General features: G+C 47.4%; 1 long non-coding RNA gene across 1 annotated transcript in view; it reads right to left on the bottom strand.

Moving 5' to 3' along the window:
* Positions 1 to 1,563: 1,563 nt before the first annotated feature.
* The window catches only part of LOC129783241 (uncharacterized), a 143,883-nt gene continuing 132,214 nt past the window's right edge, over positions 1,564 to 13,232 (bottom strand). The window contains exons 4-5 of the long non-coding RNA XR_008745184.1: positions 4,197 to 4,336; positions 1,564 to 1,727 (exon numbers count right to left, since the gene is read on the bottom strand). This is a non-coding gene — a long non-coding RNA (uncharacterized LOC129783241). The remainder of the gene's footprint in view (positions 1,728 to 4,196; positions 4,337 to 13,232) is intronic.

Genomic DNA, 13,232 nt, shown 5'->3' with positions numbered 1-13,232 from the left:
GATCCAGGGGAAAGTGGTTTGCCCGAGGTAATGGGCAGTGTCTATGCTAGAGAAGGGAACAGAGCGCATGTGAAAGTCCAGGACTGAAAAGCTTCTCTACCTGAATGGGACTGTGCTGGGCCACAGGAGCTGCCCTGGGTCCCCACCTAGATTAAGGCTTAGGTGTCAATGTCTTCGTCCTCTCTACCCACATGCCTAATTTTATTAGATCATCAGTTCAAAAAGACATAAAAAATCACTATCAGTGGCATCAGGAAAGGTTTGCTGGCAGGTAGATCTTCCCCTGGATCAGCAGCTTCATTCCAGAGCACAGAGAGTAGTGCTGCCTGTCGTACATTCCTGTGCCACCCTGATGGCTGGGAGAATCACGTTCTGCAGCCATCTAGTGAATCTGTAAAGTGGGGGTAGGCCCACAAGATCCTGTTGCTTTGAGGAATTGTAGCTTTGCTTTCCAACCCCACGAAGTCCTCAGAAACCCATGTTCTGAGAAGCAGTGGCCCGATGCCCTCCATGTTCTCTGCAGCACTCGTTGGGTGTGAACAGAAGTTAAGGAACTTCTGTCTCCGTTCTCCTGGACAGAAGGACAGGGTCAGAGCAGTTTTGGGGGATGATAACTGGGGAACATTCTCAGGGGACAGTTGTGTCCCTGTGGGCCATTTGGCCTTTCCTAGATGCTGAGACCAGGTTCTAAGCTGGAACTATCAGCTCTGTTTCACTGAGCACCCAACCAACAAAACCAACTCATAGCTACTGGGCACAGGACTGGCAAGCCTGCTGAAACCTGGGAGTGGTGTTCCCTTGCCTGATACCAACCTCCTGGGTGAGCAGCAGTGCCAGGCAGTTGTCGGTCTGAATCCCGTGTGCTGAGCTGGGGAAAAATGGAAAAGAAAGGAATGGGTTTGGGCAGGGGCTACCTGGCTGGTGGGTGCACGTTGCTGCTCGCAACGTTTTGTTGGTTGGGTGCTCAGTGAAACAGAGCTGATAGTTCCAGCTTAGAACCTGGTCTCAGCATCTAGGAAAGGCCAAATGGCCCACAGGGACACAACTGTCCCCTGAGAATGTTCCCCAGTTATCATCCCCCAAAACTGCTCTGACCCTGTCCTTCTGTCCAGGAGAATGGAGACAGAAGTTCCTTAACTTCTGTTCACACCCAACGAGTGCTGCAGAGAACATGGAGGGCATCGGGCCACTGCTTCTCAGAACATGGGTTTCTGAGGACTTCGTGGGGTTGGAAAGCAAAGCTACAATTCCTCAAAGCAACAGGATCTTGTGGGCCTACCCCCACTTTACAGATTCACTAGATGGCTGCAGAACGTGATTCTCCCAGCCATCAGGGTGGCACAGGAATGTACGACAGGCATCACTACTCTCTGTGCTCTGGAATGAAGCTGCTGATCCAGGGGAAGATCTACCTGCCAGCAAACCTTTCCTGATGCCACTGATAGTGATTTTTTATGTCTTTTTGAACTGATGATCTAATAAAATTAGGTATGTGGGTAGAGAGGACGAAGACATTGACTCCTAAGCCTTAATCTAGGGCTTTATCCGGGACATCCTACCTCATGGTCAAGTATGAACGACCCCCCTCCAACAGATCCTGCAGCAGTGGGAGCACAGTGATTGGCTCCTGGACTTGCATGAGGAGGTTATCAGTGCAAGATGGAGAAGTAGATGGGGAGGAGAAGTCACATTCAGCCAGTCCAGGGATGGTGCAGCCTCTGAGACTCCTGTGGGAGAGAGAGGGACATGCTGAGTCCAGCCATCCGCCTGCATGAGAACAGTTTGGGGATTTCTAGGCTCACAGAAACTCATAGCATCTATGTCAGCCTGGTTCTCTACTTCCCCAGTTGCAGGCAGAACAGCAGGCTAGCCATTAAACTCCTGCTGCCCTGGTCTGGCTATACGAGTCAAGTAATATCACATAAAACAGATGCTCTGTTCAAATAGGAAGGGAATTACAACCGCCCGCGTCCACCAGAGGATACGTCTAAAAACCACACCACCCATAACAAACACACAGGAGTTTGTCCTTTTTATCAGCATTTATTCAGCAGCCTGTGGAGACAGTCTGCCTTTCTGGAGCCTTTTCCAGGCAGATAACACCTAGTTTTGAAACTGCCCTTTACTTTTTTTTTTTTTTTTTTTGGCTTGGCTTTGGTGAATTCTCATTTTTGAGCTGGAAAGGGTCTATCCAAGTAAGAAAAACAGTCCAGCGCTGCATGCTGCCACCACGCTGATCTAGCAACAGACTGCGTAATATGCCAAGCCCGGTGTCTTAAAAAAAAAAAAAAAAAAATTATCCTTATCCTTATTTACCCATACAATTTGCAAATACAAAACTGGAAGTTCCCTGGGAGGGCAGGATTAAAAAAAGGATTATTCTATTTGGAGCTGGTCCAGAGAGCAGAGGGAGTATATGTATATGTCAAAAATGGATTTTAATTGAGGTTTGTTGTGTCCAGTGGTGCTCTCCTAGACGCAGGAACTAAAAACATGGTGAGGCTGGACGAGAAGGAAGCATAGGTTGACGAAGACATCAAAGCAGATCTGAGAAAGGTCAGATATAAATGGCAACCTGTCCATTTATGCAATGGTTTGCTCTTCTATTTATGATGGTATTTTCTGGGAAGAGCTGGTCAGAGCCAACTAGGGCAGGCTTGTAAAAAGATAATTTTTCTCCCTTAGAAAACACAAAGACAGACAGACTGGGCTGCTGGCTTTTCTCCCTTCCCAAGATCTGCTGCCCTGGGCAATTTGTTCTGTTGCAGCAGCTCTTTGCTGAAGTGACTGGCGTCTGGTCCGATTCAGAGCAGACGCCAGTCACTCCAGTAAAGAGCTGCTTACCACATCTTTGGTAAATATTTTCTGCAGTGGTGCAGTAGCATCTTAAAGAGCAGCACTGTTATTTCGTAGGCATCTCCAATAATAACTCAGAGAGAAGCAGCCACAAGACATTAACTAAAGCTGCTGCCACTGACCAAAACTTTAGAGAAGCAGGAACAGAAGTGGGGAGAGAATAGAAATAGTGACTGAGTCATTGGCTGGAGAGACTGAGTGCAGAAAGTGAAAAAAAAAAAAGGCAGGCTTCAAAAGCTGGTCCCAGGACAAGTCTGTGGGGCCAGCACGCACTGGTCTGCTGCTTCCCCAAATTTCTTGCAGCCTCAAAATGGGGATATGAAAGTCATTGTGGGAATGAGAATATTGTCTTCTCTGTTTTGAGCCTGGACCAAAGGTAGCCAGAGGCAATCATTGCTAAAGTCCCAAAACTACATCTCTTTTTGTGTTGAAACTGTATTTTGAGTATCTCTGCTGGCAGCAGGATCTCCAGGGCTTGCTCATGCAGAAGTGTGTGAAAATAGAAAGCAGGATTAGGGAAGAAAGGAGCTAGCCCTAAAGTCATTGGCACTGCTGGGTGTTACTGAGAGCAGATCACCCTTACGTATGCAGCAGGACACAGAAGTACACGATCTGACCAGCAGTAGCACAGTTGCTTCTTAGACACCCAGCTTGCGGAGCGTGCTTTGCTGAGAAAGGAGATGGTGGCTGGAATCCAGTCGAGTCTCCAGGGGATCTTCTCCATCCCATTGCCACACCATGGAATGAGAAAACCCCTCTCTGAGCAGGCACCCCATGGGGACAGTCCTACTGTACCCTTGTACCCTGAACTGTGCTGAAAAGCCGCCTCTGTCCAGGAAACTGCTGGCTCCACATCTCAGGCTGTTGCGAGATGATCAGAAGTAGCAGCTTCTGCCCTGAGGCACCCTGGGTGCCAGCAGCGCGTCTTCCCGCTGGGCAGCCGCCCTGGCCACCAGCACAGCTGCTCGTGGGCACAGACCTGTTGGTTTGTGCCTGGATGAAACACCTCCAGGCAGCTCTGGAGGTGCAGGTCTCCTCTGCAGACCCCGTATCAACCTTTTAGAGCCACGTCTGGGGCTCTCCATAGTTTGGCATGCATTTATGACACTAAACCTTTCACTGGTATTTTGGTGCCAGCCATCCCTAGCAGCCAAGCCCTCCGAGGGTGTAAACTGGCGTGGTGCCTATCGTCTTCGGTGGACAGGTCCCAGCCAAAATCTGACCATTTATTTACCTTCCTACGCAGGCGATTACCTGGGATGATGCCTGACCGCACAGCCTGACCCTGCCCGCTGGCTCTTACCCACCCTACCCAAAGTCCAGCCCGTGCTAGAGCTGACCTGGCACAGGGATGCAAAGCTGTCCTGTTGTCTGGAAACGGCAGAAGGCTTCCCACGGCCCATCAGGCTATCCCAGCGTAAATCAAGATGAGAACGAGACTGGTGGAGCATTGACTGCAGCAGATACCTGGTGACAATACCTGATAGAAAACAAATTTTATATCAGGTGAGTGTTTTTTAGCTCTCAGCCTCTTTATATTCAGCTAGTGAGTAAGTAACAATTAATGCACGGTGGTCAGATGGGGTGAACTGAGACCAAAGCAGCATTGAGAGAGAGAGAGGAGTGTGTGTGAGTGCAGAAGAGCTTGGCTGAGGGCTCAGGCACAAGATCTGCGGGAACTGAGTCCCAGAAATTCTTGTCCCACTTTTCATGAGACCAGTTCACTCTTCATTGAGCTTCACCCAGCTCCATGGCAGGGGACAGCAGCTTGTCAACAACAGCTAAAGACAAGAGTCATTTGGGAGGAAAGACAATAAATTGTGTCGCATTAAAAATTAATCCCCAAAGCCAGGTTAGAACATAATTTTCATCTCAGCTGCAAGACCTGCCAGCATCTCCCAAAGCCACCTCCAGCTGCGAGCTGCCGCCCACCACTGCTCCCACATGCCCCCGCTGTGACACCAGTGACCCACCGGATCGCCAGTGACTCGGCCAAGGACCAGCTCGCTGCCAACTGCCAGCCTGTGGTCCCATACTCTCGATGCAGATGTTAAATGCGCAGGACAAAAGAATGACATCAACCATCCCAACACAACTTATTAATATCGTCATTAGCCAAACAACAAACGTTTCTCTCCGAGTCGTAAAGCAAGGGTGGCATTTTTATTAGCTGAGGTTTCCTCCTTTTTTTTTTTTCTCCTTTTTTATGGCCTTATCCACAAATGCTGAGAGCCAGAGGGAATTATTTGTTACTTACATTAAAGCAAGAAGCCATCAGACCACAGGACTACAACCGCTCCCCATATCATTATTTTTTTCTTTTGGATTTATATGAACCTCATTATTAAACCTTAGCTAATGCAGACATCCTAACAATGCGCCGAGTGCTAATAACTGCTAAGCAGCATTATTAATTATTTTAATTACAGCATTTAAAATATATTTTGATTATATTAAAGAGAATACTTTCCTACTTTTCCAACCAAAAAAATCCACAAATGTAGCTTATTAACACTAATTCTATTCTTATTGGTAAAACTATTGTTAGATTTCAAAGGCGGCTAGTCTGGGCCCTACAAAAATGTATCACGCTGGGACGGCGTGGCATGTTCTCAAACTCTGGTGTCACTTAGCTGGGGTGGGGGCTGGAGGGAGCTTGGCAAAATGTGTTAGCGGGGATCAGGATGAGGAATTCAGCCCTTGAAGCTGACAGCACCCTGCGCCGGTGGCCTTTAGGAAAGGCATAGATACACACACCCCCCTTACAGCTTACATCCCCCCTAAACCTGAGCTCGGGGATGCTGGCAGGCTCTGTACAGGCTTGGGAGAACCAGGATCACCTCTCCGACAGGTGTTATGTGCACTTGGTGGGAAGCACCTATAGGCTTACTTATGGTGACTTACAGAGCTACTGTTAAGGGTACAACATAAGGCCACCATCCTGTGACAGGCACTCTTGTCGTTAACCCTCACTTGTAACGTTCAGGGGAATTATTCACACTGAACCCAGACACACAAATGGCCATATAAACACATGGCCGCACTTTTAATTAAAGATGTGCCGAGATAAAAAGCTTCAGAAAGCAATTTTAAACAATTAAAAATAATATTAGAGGTGTTTGTCTACCCAATCTGCATGTGTCCTGAGCCGCTCGGGGAGGTTTGCTGTATTCTGACCATCAACAGGGCTGTTCACAGTGATTCCCCTCCACCCTGCCAGCAGGCTGAACACGCGTCCGGACGTTTCTTTGCTCCAAAGAGTTAAGATTTCACTTGTCAGTCTGTTTTTGTTTCTATTCACATGTCAGTGCCTGTCATTTATTTAGTCAATGGGACTTGTCCAAGGGATGGAGACAGACTGGGTTAGTCATTCTGACCGTGGGTCGCCAGTCACTGCAAACTGCCTGAGGTCATTTCCAAAAGCTCCACTAACAATGAGAGGGAAGCTGGGCCCAGGAGACCTGCAGGAAACGCGGAGATTAAAGACAGAGATAGTCCTTTGCAAAAGTACACTGGAGGAATGTTCCCTATGTTCTGTCAACAGAGTTTCTTCCTCGCTCAAGCCTGTCTATTTTAAGGCTGAGCTCACACCAAAAATGGAAATCCTTGCTCAATGGCTATCAGTGGATCTTGGGTTTCTGGGGCTGCAGCAGCGTTACGGCCGAGGAAATGAACCCTCCAGCTCAGCCTTTGCTGCCAGAGCTGCTTTAAACAATTCCTCCTTCCAGCAGCTCTCCGCTGGGTTTGCTCCTTTGCCTGGTTAAAGCCCTGGGTGTAAAACCCGGCCGAAGCCCAGGGTACCGCCCTGCGCTGCCTGCGAGCATGGACCCCACCAGCATCCCCGCCGTGTACCGCTGGCACTGCCACGGCGGCGCCCGGCTCTGGGGATGGCACCTCGGCCCAGGCAGGGCAGCAGAAAGCACAGCAGGGCTGTGAGGGCCACAGTTCAGGCATGATCTGCACGCCAGGATGCTCTCCCGCTTTAAGGAAGGGAATGGAAAAGAAGCATTGAAACACAACCATAAATATTTGCTGCAGCATCTTGGGCTGAAATCAAGCCCCGTGACTGCAGATTTGGGGGAACGGGAAATTCCTCTGGCAGCCATCTGGGCGTCAATACAGGGCTGAAATACAAGAGCAGTTTTAGGTGCAGAGATGCGCATTTTGCTTTTTAAGCAAAACAGGCCAGGCCACTCTTACTTAACACATAAGGTACCTCTGGGTGTTATGGAAAACATTAATAACAACCACATGATTGGTGTAAAACACTGATTTTCCATCCAGAAAAACTATTGTTTTCAGATAAATACATTCCATTGAGCTTTTTTGTATCTGAACTTTCTGCATGTGGCTTCTGCATTTCAGGCTGATGGGAATGGGGGTTTGACAAAAACACTGGTGGCCCAGGAAGAGCCACCGAAGCCGACTGGCTCAGGAACCAGTGACAGGGGCTAAACCCTGCCCTCTGGTATGGGTGCAATTGCCAGTGACATGGGACAGGGGTTGAAAGTAAGGAAGGGACGGGAAAAGGAGCTGCACAGTGGATCTGAGCAGCTTTGCAGAGATAGGGAAAAGCAGAAAATGCATTTCTTAGAATACAAACATCCATCATGGACACACACGAGAGTATCCAAATTCCTCAGTGTTATATTTATGAAGCCATTCGGAGACATGATACAGGCCAGTTCCTGTAGATTTTTCCATGTGTTGTTAAAGATTCAAATTACAGAGTAATTTTCAGTCTTTGAAGACATTGGTCTTGGTATTGCAGAGCCCGGAGGCTGCTCCAGGCGGGGTCTGTCTGCGCTGCAGACGGGAGATAATGCAGAGCCACCACCAGCGCTCAGCAAGCTCAGGAGTCAGGAGCAGGCCAGGAATAATGGTGTCGAGGCACTGGGGGAAATTTACTCTGCTTGCAGATAAGGAAAGCATCCTGCTTTAAGCATGGGGTAAACAACTTTTGATACACAAGCTGGTTATCTGGGAAGTCCCCCAGGAGGAAGCGTATCTGGTGCAAGGCTCTGCAGGCACATCTGCGCTGTGTGGCACAGCACAGTGTGGGGACGGTGACCCAGCTCTGGCACCCAGATGGTTTTGGGGAGCCCAGCTGCTCATGGGTGCTCACCAGGGCCAGGGTGAAGGCTCCACCAACTTGCAAAAGGGAATCAAGATAGCTGGGTTTGTCTCTGGGAGGAGGGCTGGGGCTCCTGGTCCATCGGTGGCCTCATGGTTGCACATGTAGGACTTGGGCCACCCAAGTTATTAATCACGAAACAGTTGGGCAAAATCAGAAAGGCTCTTAAAAAAGACTTAAAAACTCTTTCAGCACAAAACAGCCAACACTAATCATTTTTCCCGCTAAGTACACAGAATACTCTACCAAACTCAATTCAGGTGTGTTTTCATTGATAAAGCCATGAAAACACTCACAAACTGCAGAAGGCAAGTCATTTCATCTCAGCATGATAACCCTCTGGAGAAGGATCCCAGCTGCTCCCTGGTGCTCCTCACGTGGCTGCAGGGTTCATCTCTCCCTGCAGAACCGAGGTCTGAAACCTCGATAAGCATCACTGCCGGGTGGTACCTGGGGAACGTGGGCACAAGCTCGGCCCTTTGCCTTATTGCGGAGGGGCGACGGAGCCAGGGAAGGCGACAGAGGGAGGCAGGAGGAGCTGATCTCAAGTTTAGAGCCTGATTTACAGCTGAGGCCTCAGGCAAATCACTTACTGGCTTTGTGGTTGCATTTCCTCATCTCTAGAATCTCTTTCACGGGTGATGTGTGAGGGGGAATTAACATTCACACTTTGTTTTTAATAAATATTTAAAGATTCGCCTTGCATTTTATGAATATTTCTGAATGATCTTTCTACCCTTGCATAAGGGTCTTTCCCTGCCAGGGCTTTAATGTGAGCTCCTCTCCCTGGAGGGGGTGCGATGCCCCTGCTGCAGATGTGTGCTTTCATTGAGTAATGATTAAGCTGCCTCAGTTAAATGTAAAGGCATGTGAAGAAAGTTTTCTGCTGCGAGCTCTGCACCGGGCCACGCTGGACACCAGCAGGACGCATCAAACAAAAGAGTTCCTCTGCATAAAACAAACCAAAGCAGCGCCCAGCACACGCCGATGAGCTGTTAGCAAGCTCTGAGTGACCCCCAGTCCAAAATTCTTCATTTATGTGTGAAGCATCAGTAAAAACTCTGTTTTCACCAGCCCAGCGTGATTTGGAAGCGAAAGCATGGGCTTGAAGCTACTCTGTGCAGAGGCCAGTGGAAATTCAGTGTGGGTTTGACCCGAGGACTATGCACACTTCAGTCTCTGCCTGTTTATTGTTAAAATCATTAAAAACATCAGGGTTTTTGCATCTTAAAAGTCTTCACTAACTTCATAAAATATGTGAATGCTTAAGAAAGAATCTGTGTGCAACTGTATAAATAGTGACTAACAAGTAGGAATTTTGTGGTGTTCAAAGGGAGCAAAATAAGCTGACGAGCCTGTGGTATAATGAGTTAATTTGCCTTGCAGCCTACCTGGTGCCCAGCGGCAGCCTGCCCTCCCTCAGACGTTGCTGGTGATGGGTCATGTGCTCCTCCACCCAGATGAGTGATTTTAAGTTAAAAGATTCAAAATTAGCTGTCTCAGACATGCCCCAGCGCAAAGCTGGTCACTTCCTTATAATATGGATGCTGAATTTCTATTAGAAGAAAATTCAAAGCATTTCAGAATGAAGCATTTTGACGCTGAGCAGAAATCGCCTCCATTTCTAAATGACATTTCATTCTATTTTTACAATGCTACAAAGTTTTGAAAGCAAATCCAACCATGCATTCAACCAAACCAACATTTTTGTTCAAATCCTCATTTCCCAGAAAAAATTGTAGCCCATTTGTTTTATTCAGAACTAGAACAAACCTTTTCCCCAAAACTTTGCAACTGCCAATAATCCATTTTTATCCCAGATTTAATGTTGTTATAAAACTTCTTTACTGGAACTGCTGGAACTTGAAGTTGTCATTAAGCGGATACCTTGCACTGTCACTAAAATTCATGCCATTTTGTAATCCTGTAATTCCCCAAACTTGTCTCAGGCTTCAGCACCCCTGTCCAAGGGATGTTTACAGCTTATTCTTCCTCCTTAGGCAAAATTAACCCAAGAGCTAAAACTGATGAAAGGCACATTGCTGTCTGTCATAAGTGGCATATGTTGAAATATGGCAATGAAAAAAGCCAGCAAAGCTCAAACCACTGCAGAATCCCAGTGGAATGAGACATGTGAAGAATATTTTATATTTAGTCAGAGGAGGGGAAAGGCAGGAGCCGGATGATGTTGGGTTTTTCATGATGAAGAACATTTCTAGGGAGATTTCCCTGCCATGGGAAAAGTTCCACACTTTATTTTTCTAATGAACAACTGTCTCCAGTGTTTCACAACACCAGGTTGCTTACTATGAGAGCTGGAGCAAACCTACTTTCTCTCTCCATGTCCTTTTCAGCCCACATAGCTTTATTAGCCAGGATGGGAAGAAGGCTTGGAAGTAATAATGACAAAAACACATCAGTTGCAAAAAGAAACAACATCCTCCTCCTGGGCTCTCCTGTGCTGAGAGGCTTCCTTTAATCTTCACCATCCCTGGAAGAACAGCCATCTGCATGCTTGTTCCTCAGCTGTTGTCTTTACCTGGGTCTTCTGTATCTCCTCTGCTGTCCTGATGCACTTTCTCCCTACGTCTGCAAGCACCCGGCTGCTAGCTGTGTGTGAGAAACAAGCCATGCTGATTAAGGATGGAAACCAACAGCACAGGGCTGATAAAAGAGTGAACTGGTTCCTAAATAGAAGAGCCACACAACACCTCAGGTTTAAGAGACACTTAAAAGCTGCACTTCGCTCTGTAGATGAAGCAAGTCCCACTGTCTGGCATACACCTTGCAGACCATAATGGGAATTCACATATCCTGCTGCCTTCCAAGGGTACAAGAACTTGGATCCTACCAAATAACAGACTGTGCTGCTGCCTGTGAAGTTCTCCCCTTTGATTCTCTTGCTGAGTGCTTAAGCCAGTGACTTGGCCAGGAACAGACTAATTTTCAAAAGAGGCAGTCACATTTCATCCCGAAGTGCTCTCTCTACGTCCCTCCCACCGCGGAGCGTCTCTGTGCTGGACCACATCACACTCCTCCTGCAGTGGCTGCTCTGACTTAGATCTCCTCTGCTTCATGTGAGAAGGTGGAACAACACTGCTTTCTGAGCACCCCTCCAGAACAGAGGAGTTGGACATTGTTTTCTTTTCCTGTTTTGTTTTACACGGAGTAACTCCCCTCTATGGAGTCACTTCGGCTCCAGAAACAGACTATTAATAAACTTAACTGCTTTGGAGAGTCCAAGCCAAATGCTGGCTTTAGAGGAGGGAAAAAAACCCTACAATTGCATAGAGCCTTTTTGTCACTGACAGCCTTCCAAAGCACATGTGGTGATTATCCACCACCGAAATGCCACCACCTCTGCGGTGGCACAGAGGAGCTGTTTAACACAACAGGCCAGTCTGCCCGCCCTGGCGCTTGGGTGGAGGTCTGTATGCACAGCAGATGCTTTCTCTAAGTTGGATGCTGTTTGGGGGCTTTCATCAGCTTGCTTTTAGTCTACAAATAAATGGTCATATCCAAGGGGACAAGGGGTGGCCCTGTGGTTAAGGCACAGAGCTGGAAGTCAGGAGTCTCAGCAGGAGGTTGAGACAGTCCTTTGGTATCAACATTTTCTTTGCTGGCTCCAGCAGATTCTGCAGAACATAAGCTTTAGGTTTTAAAGAGAAGAATAATTCAGTTTTTTGGGAGTCTAAGATCCAATCCGAGTAGCCAACATGGATGAAAGCACAGTTGTACCCTGTGCTGCCCATTCACCTTTAAATCCTACTCCAGGCACAGGATCAGACTCCCAGGCTGAAGTCACTTCTGATATGACCAAGAGTGTCCAGCAGCCGGCAACATACAGGGATCACAGGAAGAGGCTAAGTGCTACTTTGATAGTGGGTGAGATGATATTTAGACTATATGAAGGCAAGTACAACATCCAACTTGCAGGCAGGACCAGAGGTCCCAAGGAAACAGAAAAGGAAGAAGGCTGTGCGCTCCATCTTGCTCCAAGTGATACCCGAAGCCAATGGAGTTGCTCTGGCTCTGTGCTAGAGAAGGCAAAACCAGAATATAGCACCAATTTTGGAATGAGATGGATGAAAAAGCGACACACAGTTTTAAGACCAACAGAAAAGTTTGAACACTGAGTACAAGTGCCGTTCTGGTATGGATCTCTGAAGGAACAGAGGGCTTTAGTCCTTTTCCTTTTTAAAACTTTTAAAATTAATAGACAGCTTGGTGAAACAAGAAATGGCGCAAGCCAAGTGTTCAGTGCCAAGCGTTCACAAACCATAGAACAGCGCCTGCCCCCCTTCCCACCTCCCAAAATAGACCTGACCCTAAAAATCAATAATTTTAAAAACAACATCTCTTTCACTCAAAATCCCCAAGTAACAACAGGTTTCACTTTATTCTAGTATCGCCACCATCAAGAAAGCATAGCAGCTGCCTTTTGATAGAATAACTAACTGCCTCTCCTTGGCACTACCCCCGCCACAACCGACACTGTGGTAGGTCACCTCTATTCTCTTCCCGATTCTTAAATGAAATCACTATTTGCCCATGTATCAGGGCTGGTACCTTCACCATGATCATTTGTGCTTGCCCTTGGCTTTCAGAACATATTGTTCATGTACTTTAGCTGACAGACTGGGAAAGCGTTCCCCTTGCTCACCGCAGAGCAAGGCTTTGCCTCTTCTACCAGCTTCATGTGACTGATCTGTAGGAACTTGCTTTGGCACCATCAGATTAGTTGGTGTTAACATCACTTACCCTGTTGAAGTTTCTTCCCAGTGAGCAATGAAACGTACCTAATCCAAGCAGATTAAAGAGAAACACATTTCATCATCTATCCCTCAGCTTCAACCACTCCATTAGAAGGCGAAAGGCATTTGGTTTTATGGATTGCTCATAGCTTCATCAGACTGAAGCAATAGTCGGCGTCTGTGATAGAGACACAGGCTGACATATTTCAGATATACGGGGATGTTTAGCTGTGAAAACAATTTGCACGGTGCTTTTCCTCAAACTGCTGCAGATGCTTCGTACCCTGTAACAGCGCTCAGCCCTAAGCAACTGCTGTTTTCAACACATGCTTTCCATGTCCTGCTCAGCCAGACCCACCACTGCCGCTCCAGCCTCCTCCCAAGTCCTCCTCCAGGTTCAGTTTGGGAGACTGGGAAATAGTATTTTACATGGCCTTATCCAGTATACAACACTTTTCATGTTTTAACCTGGCCTTCCAAGAAAACAA

Source organism: Falco peregrinus, chromosome 1 (genome assembly GCF_023634155.1).
Source record: "Falco peregrinus isolate bFalPer1 chromosome 1, bFalPer1.pri, whole genome shotgun sequence".
NCBI classification, from domain to species: Eukaryota; Metazoa; Chordata; class Aves; order Falconiformes; family Falconidae; genus Falco; species Falco peregrinus.
This window is presented reverse-complemented; position numbering and strand designations above follow the sequence as displayed.